The sequence below is a fragment of the Hyla sarda genome, unplaced genomic scaffold, assembly GCF_029499605.1.
Source record: "Hyla sarda isolate aHylSar1 unplaced genomic scaffold, aHylSar1.hap1 scaffold_1049, whole genome shotgun sequence".
Classification (NCBI taxonomy): Eukaryota; Metazoa; Chordata; class Amphibia; order Anura; family Hylidae; genus Hyla; species Hyla sarda.
In genome coordinates, this window is record NW_026607668.1 from 113172 (window position 1) to 127852 (window position 14681).

At 46.4% G+C, this 14681-nt stretch overlaps 7 non-coding genes across 7 annotated transcripts; all 7 read right to left on the reverse strand.

Moving 5' to 3' along the window:
- Window positions 1-514: 514 nt before the first annotated feature.
- LOC130299432 (U2 spliceosomal RNA) lies at window positions 515-705 on the reverse strand. The gene has a single exon (XR_008850564.1). It is a non-coding gene; the product is annotated as a U2 spliceosomal RNA (small nuclear RNA).
- A 2083-nt stretch (window positions 706-2788) lies between these two features.
- On the reverse strand, window positions 2789-2979 carry LOC130299433 (U2 spliceosomal RNA). Its single transcript, XR_008850565.1, has one exon. It is a non-coding gene; the product is annotated as a U2 spliceosomal RNA (small nuclear RNA).
- Window positions 2980-5070: 2091 nt separating this feature from the next.
- On the reverse strand, window positions 5071-5261 carry LOC130299398 (U2 spliceosomal RNA). Its single transcript, XR_008850535.1, has one exon. It is a non-coding gene; the product is annotated as a U2 spliceosomal RNA (small nuclear RNA).
- A 2086-nt stretch (window positions 5262-7347) lies between these two features.
- On the reverse strand, window positions 7348-7538 carry LOC130299434 (U2 spliceosomal RNA). Its single transcript, XR_008850566.1, has one exon. It is a non-coding gene; the product is annotated as a U2 spliceosomal RNA (small nuclear RNA).
- A 2087-nt stretch (window positions 7539-9625) lies between these two features.
- Window positions 9626-9816, reverse strand: LOC130299435 (U2 spliceosomal RNA). The gene has a single exon (XR_008850567.1). It is a non-coding gene; the product is annotated as a U2 spliceosomal RNA (small nuclear RNA).
- A 2087-nt stretch (window positions 9817-11903) lies between these two features.
- On the reverse strand, window positions 11904-12094 carry LOC130299437 (U2 spliceosomal RNA). Its single transcript, XR_008850569.1, has one exon. It is a non-coding gene; the product is annotated as a U2 spliceosomal RNA (small nuclear RNA).
- A 2088-nt stretch (window positions 12095-14182) lies between these two features.
- LOC130299438 (U2 spliceosomal RNA) lies at window positions 14183-14373 on the reverse strand. Its single transcript, XR_008850570.1, has one exon. It is a non-coding gene; the product is annotated as a U2 spliceosomal RNA (small nuclear RNA).
- Window positions 14374-14681: the final 308 nt, after the last annotated feature.

Consider the following 14681-nt stretch of genomic DNA (forward strand, 5'->3'; position numbering starts at 1 on the left):
ATGTACAGCAATGACACACCTGTGTGAACAGCCAGGAGACCCCCCCCCCCCATGTTATGTTACATAGTTACATAGTTAGTACGGTCGAAAAAAGACATATGTCCATCACGTTCAACCAGGGAATTAAGGGGTAGGGGTGTGGCGCGATATTGGGGAAGGGATGAGATTTTATATTTCTTCATAAGCATTAATCTTATTTTGTCAATTAGGAACATTCAGCACCCACCCGCTATCAAGGCAGCTGCCTATCATGTCATGCCCTACCTGCACAGGTGTGCTGGCTACTCAAATGATCCAATTAAGGAGGCCATTTAGTCAGCAGCAGCAGAAGTCCTGTGCCTGGACGCTCCAACAGGGGCCAGACACAAGCAGAAGCAGAAGCAGCAGAAGCAGCAGCAGCACCACCTTTTGTTTTTTGGCTGCAGCAGCAGCAAGGCCCACAGGGCTGGCTAGCTGGCTAGCCAGCAAGCAGGTAGCAATGAAAGTAGGAATCTTTCTTTTTAACCCTGTAAGGGGGTGGTGCACTGTACCCGAAGATACTGCCATATCGGGTCAATGCATAGGGCGACGGAAGCAAGCTTCGAAATCGGCCCCCGTTCTCAAAAATCCATTTAATATATGGTCCCCAGATAGGGGACGTATCAGATATTAAACTGATAAGAACAGATACTACACTTGATCTTAGCCAAAAGGCCGAGAAGCGATAACCGTGAAAGGGGCGGGCCCAACAAGGTCCCCTTCATGGGCACTATCACTGCTTGCTGTCAGGGAGGCTGCCAGACAATTTTCCATGCACACTCTGGGCTGGGGGGCAGTCAACCACCAGTACACACAGCAGAACCTAAACCCATACCATTATTGCTAAGCAGCAAGACAGGGGCCCATTGCACTCCCACGGGGCCTTTTTAAATGCAATCCATAACCCGGATTTGCCAGGAACCCTTCTTACTCCTCCTACTTGCATGTGACACTGGGCTTAGGATCTGCATAGGAAACACACACACAAGCACACACCTACCTTTGTTGCCTGCAGATGCCTCCTTGGCTGTCCCCAAACGGTATCAAACCAACACCCACGGGAAGCTGTAAGCATAGAGGACATGCCTGCACCCCATTGGACTTACCTGTGTGGGTTAAATCCGGGTTATTTGACAACCTATGGCGGTGATGGTTCTGCTCAGGCAGAGCAGTGCTGATGCTCCTCATAAAGCTGTCGCTGCTGTGAAGGTTCTAGGTGACATCACAAATCCCTTTGGTTACATACACAACAAAGCTGGGTTGTTGTTGTTTACACTCTGCAAGGCCTGTGGAAGTGAGTGACATCATAGCACTGTAGTTCTGAGGGTTCAAGATGGATGCAACAATCTCCTGTTGCTTCTATGAAGGCCGTAATAGACGACATCACCAAACAGCTCCATAGTCACATGCACAGCAAAGGAGAGATGTTGTTTACACCTAGTGATGTCAGTGGTATTGAGTGACATCACAGCACAGTGCTAAGGCTCCTGGGCCTGGACACAGCAGCGGCTGCAATATCTCAACGGAGAATACGTTTATATCTATGTGTGTGTGTGCGCATATATATATATATATATATATATATATATATATATATATTTCTCCGCCGAAATCACTTTTAAACCCATTTCCACCTTTTTTTCCCTTCTCTTCCTCTTACTTTTTTTTCACGTTTTTTTACGTTTTTCTCCTTTTCGCCTCTTTTCTGGGCGTATTATTCTTCTTTTTCTTCTTTTTTTTCGTCTAATGCATACCCCATCAGTGCAGCAATGCTTATTCAATACCGCCAGCAGATGGAGACACTGGGGGATAATTTTCTAAGGATTTATACTGATTTTTCCTGTCTGAATTTGTCGCACAGAAAGTTGCAGGCCAAATATGTGTGACATTTCTGCGACTTTAGCTTCTAGAGCATTTTTACAACATTATACATAGGTGCTGAATACATAAAAAGCGACTGTTCAGCGACAGACAAGTCGCATCGGCTGAAAGTAGGCCAGAATGTCAGTCCATGTTGGAGCAGGTTTAGATACAGTCTAAAGCATAGATCTCAAAGTCTGTGCACAGAATTTAGCAAGGGCCTCGCACCTTCTGATGCATCAGGTAGGTGCACAATAGCATAGCCTAACCCTCTGTACTTTGGTCTATATTGATGCGGGACATAGACAGCCAGCTGATGACCAATCCATTAGTGCAATGGATGGCTGGAAGCATTTGTCTTTGCCTTTGCAATACCACAGAAGCAATGCATGGTCAATGTACAGCAATGACACACCTGTGTGAACAGCCAGGAGACCCCCCCCCCCCATGTTATGTTACATAGTTACATAGTTAGTACGGTCGAAAAAAGACATATGTCCATCACGTTCAACCAGGGAATTAAGGGGTAGGGGTGTGGCGCGATATTGGGGAAGGGATGAGATTTTATATTTCTTCATAAGCATTAATCTTATTTTGTCAATTAGGAACATTCAGCACCCACCCGCTATCAAGGCAGCTGCCTATCATGTCATGCCCTACCTGCACAGGTGTGCTGGCTACTCAAATGATCCAATTAAGGAGGCCATTTAGTCAGCAGCAGCAGAAGTCCTGTGCCTGGACGCTCCAACAGGGGCCAGACACAAGCAGAAGCAGAAGCAGCAGAAGCAGCAGCAGCACCACCTTTTGTTTTTTGGCTGCAGCAGCAGCAAGGCCCACAGGGCTGGCTAGCTGGCTAGCCAGCAAGCAGGTAGCAATGAAAGTAGGAATCTTTCTTTTTAACCCTGTAAGGGGGTGGTGCACTGTACCCGAAGATACTGCCATATCGGGTCAATGCATAGGGCGACGGAAGCAAGCTTCGAAATCGGCCCCCGTTCTCAAAAATCCATTTAATATATGGTCCCCAGATAGGGGACGTATCAGATATTAAACTGATAAGAACAGATACTACACTTGATCTTAGCCAAAAGGCCGAGAAGCGATAACCGTGAAAGGGGCGGGCCCAACAAGGTCCCCTTCATGGGCACTATCACTGCTTGCTGTCAGGGAGGCTGCCAGACAATTTTCCATGCACACTCTGGGCTGGGGGGCAGTCAACCACCAGTACACACAGCAGAACCTAAACCCATACCATTATTGCTAAGCAGCAAGACAGGGGCCCATTGCACTCCCACGGGGCCTTTTTAAATGCAATCCATAACCCGGATTTGCCAGGAACCCTTCTTACTCCTCCTACTTGCATGTGACACTGGGCTTAGGATCTGCATAGGAAACACACACACAAGCACACACCTACCTTTGTTGCCTGCAGATGCCTCCTTGGCTGTCCCCAAACGGTATCAAACCAACACCCACGGGAAGCTGTAAGCATAGAGGACATGCCTGCACCCCATTGGACTTACCTGTGTGGGTTAAATCCGGGTTATTTGACAACCTATGGCGGTGATGGTTCTGCTCAGGCAGAGCAGTGCTGATGCTCCTCATAAAGCTGTCGCTGCTGTGAAGGTTCTAGGTGACATCACAAATCCCTTTGGTTACATACACAACAAAGCTGGGTTGTTGTTGTTTACACTCTGCAAGGCCTGTGGAAGTGAGTGACATCATAGCACTGTAGTTCTGAGGGTTCAAGATGGATGCAACAATCTCCTGTTGCTTCTATGAAGGCCGTAATAGACGACATCACCAAACAGCTCCATAGTCACATACACAGCAAAGGAGAGATGTTGTTTACACCTAGTGATGTCAGTGGTATTGAGTGACATCACAGCACAGTGCTAAGGCTCCTGGGCCTGGACACAGCAGCGGCTGCAATATCTCAACGGAGAATACGTTTATATCTATGTGTGTGTGTGCGCATATATATATATATATATATATATATATATATATATATATATATATATTTCTCCGCCGAAATCACTTTTAAACCCATTTCCACCTTTTTTTCCCTTCTCTTCCTCTTACTTTTTTTTCACGTTTTTTTACGTTTTTCTCCTTTTCGCCTCTTTTCTGGGCGTATTATTCTTCTTTTTCTTCTTTTTTTTCGTCTAATGCATACCCCATCAGTGCAGCAATGCTTATTCAATACCGCCAGCAGATGGAGACACTGGGGGATAATTTTCTAAGGATTTATACTGATTTTTCCTGTCTGAATTTGTCGCACAGAAAGTTGCAGGCCAAATATGTGTGACATTTCTGCGACTTTAGCTTCTAGAGCATTTTTACAACATTATACATAGGTGCTGAATACATAAAAAGCGACTGTTCAGCGACAGACAAGTCGCATCGGCTGAAAGTAGGCCAGAATGTCAGTCCATGTTGGAGCAGGTTTAGATACAGTCTAAAGCATAGATCTCAAAGTCTGTGCACAGAATTTAGCAAGGGCCTCGCACCTTCTGATGCATCAGGTAGGTGCACAATAGCATAGCCTAACCCTCTGTACTTTGGTCTATATTGATGCGGGACATAGACAGCCAGCTGATGACCAATCCATTAGTGCAATGGATGGCTGGAAGCATTTGTCTTTGCCTTTGCAATACCACAGAAGCAATGCATGGTCAATGTACAGCAATGACACACCTGTGTGAACAGCCAGGAGACCCCCCCCCCCCATGTTATGTTACATAGTTACATAGTTAGTACGGTCGAAAAAAGACATATGTCCATCACGTTCAACCAGGGAATTAAGGGGTAGGGGTGTGGCGCGATATTGGGGAAGGGATGAGATTTTATATTTCTTCATAAGCATTAATCTTATTTTGTCAATTAGGAACATTCAGCACCCACCCGCTATCAAGGCAGCTGCCTATCATGTCATGCCCTACCTGCACAGGTGTGCTGGCTACTCAAATGATCCAATTAAGGAGGCCATTTAGTCAGCAGCAGCAGAAGTCCTGTGCCTGGACGCTCCAACAGGGGCCAGACACAAGCAGAAGCAGAAGCAGCAGAAGCAGCAGCAGCACCACCTTTTGTTTTTTGGCTGCAGCAGCAGCAAGGCCCACAGGGCTGGCTAGCTGGCTAGCCAGCAAGCAGGTAGCAATGAAAGTAGGAATCTTTCTTTTTAACCCTGTAAGGGGGTGGTGCACTGTACCCGAAGATACTGCCATATCGGGTCAATGCATAGGGCGACGGAAGCAAGCTTCGAAATCTGCCCCCGTTCTCAAAAATCCATTTAATATATGGTCCCCAGATAGGGGACGTATCAGATATTAAACTGATAAGAACAGATACTACACTTGATCTTAGCCAAAAGGCCGAGAAGCGATAACCGTGAAAGGGGCGGGCCCAACAAGGTCCCCTTCATGGGCACTATCACTGCTTGCTGTCAGGGAGGCTGCCAGACAATTTTCCATGCACACTCTGGGCTGGGGGGCAGTCAACCACCAGTACACACAGCAGAACCTAAACCCATACCATTATTGCTAAGCAGCAAGACAGGGGCCCATTGCACTCCCACGGGGCCTTTTTAAATGCAATCCATAACCCGGATTTGCCAGGAACCCTTCTTACTCCTCCTACTTGCATGTGACACTGGGCTTAGGATCTGCATAGGAAACACACACACAAGCACACACCTACCTTTGTTGCCTGCAGATGCCTCCTTGGCTGTCCCCAAACGGTATCAAACCAACACCCACGGGAAGCTGTAAGCATAGAGGACATGCCTGCACCCCATTGGACTTACCTGTGTGGGTTAAATCCGGGTTATTTGACAACCTATGGCGGTGATGGTTCTGCTCAGGCAGAGCAGTGCTGATGCTCCTCATAAAGCTGTCGCTGCTGTGAAGGTTCTAGGTGACATCACAAATCCCTTTGGTTACATACACAACAAAGCTGGGTTGTTGTTGTTTACACTCTGCAAGGCCTGTGGAAGTGAGTGACATCATAGCACTGTAGTTCTGAGGGTTCAAGATGGATGCAACAATCTCCTGTTGCTTCTATGAAGGCCGTAATAGACGACATCACCAAACAGCTCCATAGTCACATACACAGCAAAGGAGAGATGTTGTTTACACCTAGTGATGTCAGTGGTATTGAGTGACATCACAGCACAGTGCTAAGGCTCCTGGGCCTGGACACAGCAGCGGCTGCAATATCTCAACGGAGAATACGTTTATATCTATGTGTGTGTGTGCGCATATATATATATATATATATATATATATATATATATATATATATTTCTCCGCCGAAATCACTTTTAAACCCATTTCCACCTTTTTTTCCCTTCTCTTCCTCTTACTTTTTTTTCACGTTTTTTTACGTTTTTCTCCTTTTCGCCTCTTTTCTGGGCGTATTATTCTTCTTTTTCTTCTTTTTTTTCGTCTAATGCATACCCCATCAGTGCAGCAATGCTTATTCAATACCGCCAGCAGATGGAGACACTGGGGGATAATTTTCTAAGGATTTATACTGATTTTTCCTGTCTGAATTTGTCGCACAGAAAGTTGCAGGCCAAATATGTGTGACATTTCTGCGACTTTAGCTTCTAGAGCATTTTTACAACATTATACATAGGTGCTGAATACATAAAAAGCGACTGTTCAGCGACAGACAAGTCGCATCGGCTGAAAGTAGGCCAGAATGTCAGTCCATGTTGGAGCAGGTTTAGATACAGTCTAAAGCATAGATCTCAAAGTCTGTGCACAGAATTTAGCAAGGGCCTCGCACCTTCTGATGCATCAGGTAGGTGCACAATAGCATAGCCTAACCCTCTGTACTTTGGTCTATATTGATGCGGGACATAGACAGCCAGCTGATGACCAATCCATTAGTGCAATGGATGGCTGGAAGCATTTGTCTTTGCCTTTGCAATACCACAGAAGCAATGCATGGTCAATGTACAGCAATGACACACCTGTGTGAACAGCCAGGAGACCCCCCCCCCCATGTTATGTTACATAGTTACATAGTTAGTACGGTCGAAAAAAGACATATGTCCATCACGTTCAACCAGGGAATTAAGGGGTAGGGGTGTGGCGCGATATTGGGGAAGGGATGAGATTTTATATTTCTTCATAAGCATTAATCTTATTTTGTCAATTAGGAACATTCAGCACCCACCCGCTATCAAGGCAGCTGCCTATCATGTCATGCCCTACCTGCACAGGTGTGCTGGCTACTCAAATGATCCAATTAAGGAGGCCATTTAGTCAGCAGCAGCAGAAGTCCTGTGCCTGGACGCTCCAACAGGGGCCAGACACAAGCAGAAGCAGAAGCAGCAGAAGCAGCAGCAGCACCACCTTTTGTTTTTTGGCTGCAGCAGCAGCAAGGCCCACAGGGCTGGCTAGCTGGCTAGCCAGCAAGCAGGTAGCAATGAAAGTAGGAATCTTTCTTTTTAACCCTGTAAGGGGGTGGTGCACTGTACCCGAAGATACTGCCATATCGGGTCAATGCATAGGGCGACGGAAGCAAGCTTCGAAATCGGCCCCCGTTCTCAAAAATCCATTTAATATATGGTCCCCAGATAGGGGACGTATCAGATATTAAACTGATAAGAACAGATACTACACTTGATCTTAGCCAAAAGGCCGAGAAGCGATAACCGTGAAAGGGGCGGGCCCAACAAGGTCCCCTTCATGGGCACTATCACTGCTTGCTGTCAGGGAGGCTGCCAGACAATTTTCCATGCACACTCTGGGCTGGGGGGCAGTCAACCACCAGTACACACAGCAGAACCTAAACCCATACCATTATTGCTAAGCAGCAAGACAGGGGCCCATTGCACTCCCACGGGGCCTTTTTAAATGCAATCCATAACCCGGATTTGCCAGGAACCCTTCTTACTCCTCCTACTTGCATGTGACACTGGGCTTAGGATCTGCATAGGAAACACACACACAAGCACACACCTACCTTTGTTGCCTGCAGATGCCTCCTTGGCTGTCCCCAAACGGTATCAAACCAACACCCACGGGAAGCTGTAAGCATAGAGGACATGCCTGCACCCCATTGGACTTACCTGTGTGGGTTAAATCCGGGTTATTTGACAACCTATGGCGGTGATGGTTCTGCTCAGGCAGAGCAGTGCTGATGCTCCTCATAAAGCTGTCGCTGCTGTGAAGGTTCTAGGTGACATCACAAATCCCTTTGGTTACATACACAACAAAGCTGGGTTGTTGTTGTTTACACTCTGCAAGGCCTGTGGAAGTGAGTGACATCATAGCACTGTAGTTCTGAGGGTTCAAGATGGATGCAACAATCTCCTGTTGCTTCTATGAAGGCCGTAATAGACGACATCACCAAACAGCTCCATAGTCACATACACAGCAAAGGAGAGATGTTGTTTACACCTAGTGATGTCAGTGGTATTGAGTGACATCACAGCACAGTGCTAAGGCTCCTGGGCCTGGACACAGCAGCGGCTGCAATATCTCAACGGAGAATACGTTTATATCTATGTGTGTGTGTGCGCATATATATATATATATATATATATATATATATATATATATATTTCTCCGCCGAAATCACTTTTAAACCCATTTCCACCTTTTTTTCCCTTCTCTTCCTCTTACTTTTTTTTCACGTTTTTTTACGTTTTTCTCCTTTTCGCCTCTTTTCTGGGCGTATTATTCTTCTTTTTCTTCTTTTTTTTCGTCTAATGCATACCCCATCAGTGCAGCAATGCTTATTCAATACCGCCAGCAGATGGAGACACTGGGGGATAATTTTCTAAGGATTTATACTGATTTTTCCTGTCTGAATTTGTCGCACAGAAAGTTGCAGGCCAAATATGTGTGACATTTCTGCGACTTTAGCTTCTAGAGCATTTTTACAACATTATACATAGGTGCTGAATACATAAAAAGCGACTGTTCAGCGACAGACAAGTCGCATCGGCTGAAAGTAGGCCAGAATGTCAGTCCATGTTGGAGCAGGTTTAGATACAGTCTAAAGCATAGATCTCAAAGTCTGTGCACAGAATTTAGCAAGGGCCTCGCACCTTCTGATGCATCAGGTAGGTGCACAATAGCATAGCCTAACCCTCTGTACTTTGGTCTATATTGATGCGGGACATAGACAGCCAGCTGATGACCAATCCATTAGTGCAATGGATGGCTGGAAGCATTTGTCTTTGCCTTTGCAATACCACAGAAGCAATGCATGGTCAATGTACAGCAATGACACACCTGTGTGAACAGCCAGGAGACCCCCCCCCCCCATGTTATGTTACATAGTTACATAGTTAGTACGGTCGAAAAAAGACATATGTCCATCACGTTCAACCAGGGAATTAAGGGGTAGGGGTGTGGCGCGATATTGGGGAAGGGATGAGAGATTTTATATTTCTTCATAAGCATTAATCTTATTTTGTCAATTAGGAACATTCAGCACCCACCCGCTATCAAGGCAGCTGCCTATCATGTCATGCCCTACCTGCACAGGTGTGCTGGCTACTCAAATGATCCAATTAAGGAGGCCATTTAGTCAGCAGCAGCAGAAGTCCTGTGCCTGGACGCTCCAACAGGGGCCAGACACAAGCAGAAGCAGAAGCAGCAGAAGCAGCAGCAGCACCACCTTTTGTTTTTTGGCTGCAGCAGCAGCAAGGCCCACAGGGCTGGCTAGCTGGCTAGCCAGCAAGCAGGTAGCAATGAAAGTAGGAATCTTTCTTTTTAACCCTGTAAGGGGGTGGTGCACTGTACCCGAAGATACTGCCATATCGGGTCAATGCATAGGGCGACGGAAGCAAGCTTCGAAATCGGCCCCCGTTCTCAAAAATCCATTTAATATATGGTCCCCAGATAGGGGACGTATCAGATATTAAACTGATAAGAACAGATACTACACTTGATCTTAGCCAAAAGGCCGAGAAGCGATAACCGTGAAAGGGGCGGGCCCAACAAGGTCCCCTTCATGGGCACTATCACTGCTTGCTGTCAGGGAGGCTGCCAGACAATTTTCCATGCACACTCTGGGCTGGGGGGCAGTCAACCACCAGTACACACAGCAGAACCTAAACCCATACCATTATTGCTAAGCAGCAAGACAGGGGCCCATTGCACTCCCACGGGGCCTTTTTAAATGCAATCCATAACCCGGATTTGCCAGGAACCCTTCTTACTCCTCCTACTTGCATGTGACACTGGGCTTAGGATCTGCATAGGAAACACACACACAAGCACACACCTACCTTTGTTGCCTGCAGATGCCTCCTTGGCTGTCCCCAAACGGTATCAAACCAACACCCACGGGAAGCTGTAAGCATAGAGGACATGCCTGCACCCCATTGGACTTACCTGTGTGGGTTAAATCCGGGTTATTTGACAACCTATGGCGGTGATGGTTCTGCTCAGGCAGAGCAGTGCTGATGCTCCTCATAAAGCTGTCGCTGCTGTGAAGGTTCTAGGTGACATCACAAATCCCTTTGGTTACATACACAACAAAGCTGGGTTGTTGTTGTTTACACTCTGCAAGGCCTGTGGAAGTGAGTGACATCATAGCACTGTAGTTCTGAGGGTTCAAGATGGATGCAACAATCTCCTGTTGCTTCTATGAAGGCCGTAATAGACGACATCACCAAACAGCTCCATAGTCACATACACAGCAAAGGAGAGATGTTGTTTACACCTAGTGATGTCAGTGGTATTGAGTGACATCACAGCACAGTGCTAAGGCTCCTGGGCCTGGACACAGCAGCGGCTGCAATATCTCAACGGAGAATACGTTTATATCTATGTGTGTGTGTGCGCATATATATATATATAATATATATATATATATATATATATATATATTTCTCCGCCGAAATCACTTTTAAACCCATTTCCACCTTTTTTTCCCTTCTCTTCCTCTTACTTTTTTTTCACGTTTTTTTACGTTTTTCTCCTTTTCGCCTCTTTTCTGGGCGTATTATTCTTCTTTTTCTTCTTTTTTTTCGTCTAATGCATACCCCATCAGTGCAGCAATGCTTATTCAATACCGCCAGCAGATGGAGACACTGGGGGATAATTTTCTAAGGATTTATACTGATTTTTCCTGTCTGAATTTGTCGCACAGAAAGTTGCAGGCCAAATATGTGTGACATTTCTGCGACTTTAGCTTCTAGAGCATTTTTACAACATTATACATAGGTGCTGAATACATAAAAAGCGACTGTTCAGCGACAGACAAGTCGCATCGGCTGAAAGTAGGCCAGAATGTCAGTCCATGTTGGAGCAGGTTTAGATACAGTCTAAAGCATAGATCTCAAAGTCTGTGCACAGAATTTAGCAAGGGCCTCGCACCTTCTGATGCATCAGGTAGGTGCACAATAGCATAGCCTAACCCTCTGTACTTTGGTCTATATTGATGCGGGACATAGACAGCCAGCTGATGACCAATCCATTAGTGCAATGGATGGCTGGAAGCATTTGTCTTTGCCTTTGCAATACCACAGAAGCAATGCATGGTCAATGTACAGCAATGACACACCTGTGTGAACAGCCAGGAGACCCCCCCCCCCATGTTATGTTACATAGTTACATAGTTAGTACGGTCGAAAAAAGACATATGTCCATCACGTTCAACCAGGGAATTAAGGGGTAGGGGTGTGGCGCGATATTGGGGAAGGGATGAGATTTTATATTTCTTCATAAGCATTAATCTTATTTTGTCAATTAGGAACATTCAGCACCCACCCGCTATCAAGGCAGCTGCCTATCATGTCATGCCCTACCTGCACAGGTGTGCTGGCTACTCAAATGATCCAATTAAGGAGGCCATTTAGTCAGCAGCAGCAGAAGTCCTGTGCCTGGACGCTCCAACAGGGGCCAGACACAAGCAGAAGCAGAAGCAGCAGAAGCAGCAGCAGCACCACCTTTTGTTTTTTGGCTGCAGCAGCAGCAAGGCCCACAGGGCTGGCTAGCTGGCTAGCCAGCAAGCAGGTAGCAATGAAAGTAGGAATCTTTCTTTTTAACCCTGTAAGGGGGTGGTGCACTGTACCCGAAGATACTGCCATATCGGGTCAATGCATAGGGCGACGGAAGCAAGCTTCGAAATCGGCCCCCGTTCTCAAAAATCCATTTAATATATGGTCCCCAGATAGGGGACGTATCAGATATTAAACTGATAAGAACAGATACTACACTTGATCTTAGCCAAAAGGCCGAGAAGCGATAACCGTGAAAGGGGCGGGCCCAACAAGGTCCCCTTCATGGGCACTATCACTGCTTGCTGTCAGGGAGGCTGCCAGACAATTTCCATGCACACTCTGGGCTGGGGGGCAGTCAACCACCAGTACACACAGCAGAACCTAAACCCATACCATTATTGCTAAGCAGCAAGACAGGGGCCCATTGCACTCCCACGGGGCCTTTTTAAATGCAATCCATAACCCGGATTTGCCAGGAACCCTTCTTACTCCTCCTACTTGCATGTGACACTGGGCTTAGGATCTGCATAGGAAACACACACACAAGCACACACCTACCTTTGTTGCCTGCAGATGCCTCCTTGGCTGTCCCCAAACGGTATCAAACCAACACCCACGGGAAGCTGTAAGCATAGAGGACATGCCTGCACCCCATTGGACTTACCTGTGTGGGTTAAATCCGGGTTATTTGACAACCTATGGCGGTGATGGTTCTGCTCAGGCAGAGCAGTGCTGATGCTCCTCATAAAGCTGTCGCTGCTGTGAAGGTTCTAGGTGACATCACAAATCCCTTTGGTTACATACACAACAAAGCTGGGTTGTTGTTGTTTACACTCTGCAAGGCCTGTGGAAGTGAGTGACATCATAGCACTGTAGTTCTGAGGGTTCAAGATGGATGCAACAATCTCCTGTTGCTTCTATGAAGGCCGTAATAGACGACATCACCAAACAGCTCCATAGTCACATACACAGCAAAGGAGAGATGTTGTTTACACCTAGTGATGTCAGTGGTATTGAGTGACATCACAGCACAGTGCTAAGGCTCCTGGGCCTGGACACAGCAGCGGCTGCAATATCTCAACGGAGAATACGTTTATATCTATGTGTGTGTGTGCGCATATATATATATATATATATATATATATATATATATATATATATATTTCTCCGCCGAAATCACTTTTAAACCCATTTCCACCTTTTTTTCCCTTCTCTTCCTCTTACTTTTTTTTCACGTTTTTTTACGTTTTTCTCCTTTTCGCCTCTTTTCTGGGCGTATTATTCTTCTTTTTCTTCTTTTTTTTCGTCTAATGCATACCCCATCAGTGCAGCAATGCTTATTCAATACCGCCAGCAGATGGAGACACTGGGGGATAATTTTCTAAGGATTTATACTGATTTTTCCTGTCTGAATTTGTCGCACAGAAAGTTGCAGGCCAAATATGTGTGACATTTCTGCGACTTTAGCTTCTAGAGCATTTTTACAACATTATACATAGGTGCTGAATACATAAAAAGCGACTGTTCAGCGACAGACAAGTCGCATCGGCTGAAAGTAGGCCAGAATGTCAGTCCATGTTGGAGCAGGTTTAGATACAGTCTAAAGCATAGATCTCAAAGTCTGTGCACAGAATTTAGCAAGGGCCTCGCACCTTCTGATGCATCAGGTAGGTGCACAATAGCATAGCCTAACCCTCTGTACTTTGGTCTATATTGATGCGGGACATAGACAGCCAGCTGATGACCAATCCATTAGTGCAATGGATGGCTGGAAGCATTTGTCTTTGCCTTTGCAATACCACAGAAGCAATGCATGGTCAATGTACAGCAATGACACACCTGTGTGAACAGCCAGGAGACCCCCCCCCCCCATGTTATGTTACATAGTTACATAGTTAGTACGGTCGAAAAAAGACATATGTCCATCACGTTCAACCAGGGAATTAAGGGGTAGGGGTGTGGCGCGATATTGGGGAAGGGATGAGATTTTATATTTCTTCATAAGCATTAATCTTATTTTGTCAATTAGGAACATTCAGCACCCACCCGCTATCAAGGCAGCTGCCTATCATGTCATGCCCTACCTGCACAGGTGTGCTGGCTACTCAAATGATCCAATTAAGGAGGCCATTTAGTCAGCAGCAGCAGAAGTCCTGTGCCTGGACGCTCCAACAGGGGCCAGACACAAGCAGAAGCAGAAGCAGCAGAAGCAGCAGCAGCACCACCTTTTGTTTTTTGGCTGCAGCAGCAGCAAGGCCCACAGGGCTGGCTAGCTGGCTAGCCAGCAAGCAGGTAGCAATGAAAGTAGGAATCTTTCTTTTTAACCCTGTAAGGGGGTGGTGCACTGTACCCGAAGATACTGCCATATCGGGTCAATGCATAGGGCGACGGAAGCAAGCTTCGAAATCGGCCCCCGTTCTCAAAAATCCATTTAATATATGGTCCCCAGATAGGGGACGTATCAGATATTAAACTGATAAGAACAGATACTACACTTGATCTTAGCCAAAAGGCCGAGAAGCGATAACCGTGAAAGGGGCGGGAACAAGGTCCCCTTCATGGGCACTATCACTGCTTGCTGTCAGGGAGGCTGCCAGACAATTTTCCATGCACACTCTGGGCTGGGGGGCAGTCAACCACCAGTACACACAGCAGAACCTAAACCCATACCATTATTGCTAAGCAGCAAGACAGGGGCCCATTGCACTCCCACGGGGCCTTTTTAAATGCAATCCATAACCCGGATTTGCCAGGAACCCTTCTTACTCCTCCTACTTGCATGTGACACTGGGCTTAGGATCTGCATAGGAAACACACACACAAGCACACACCT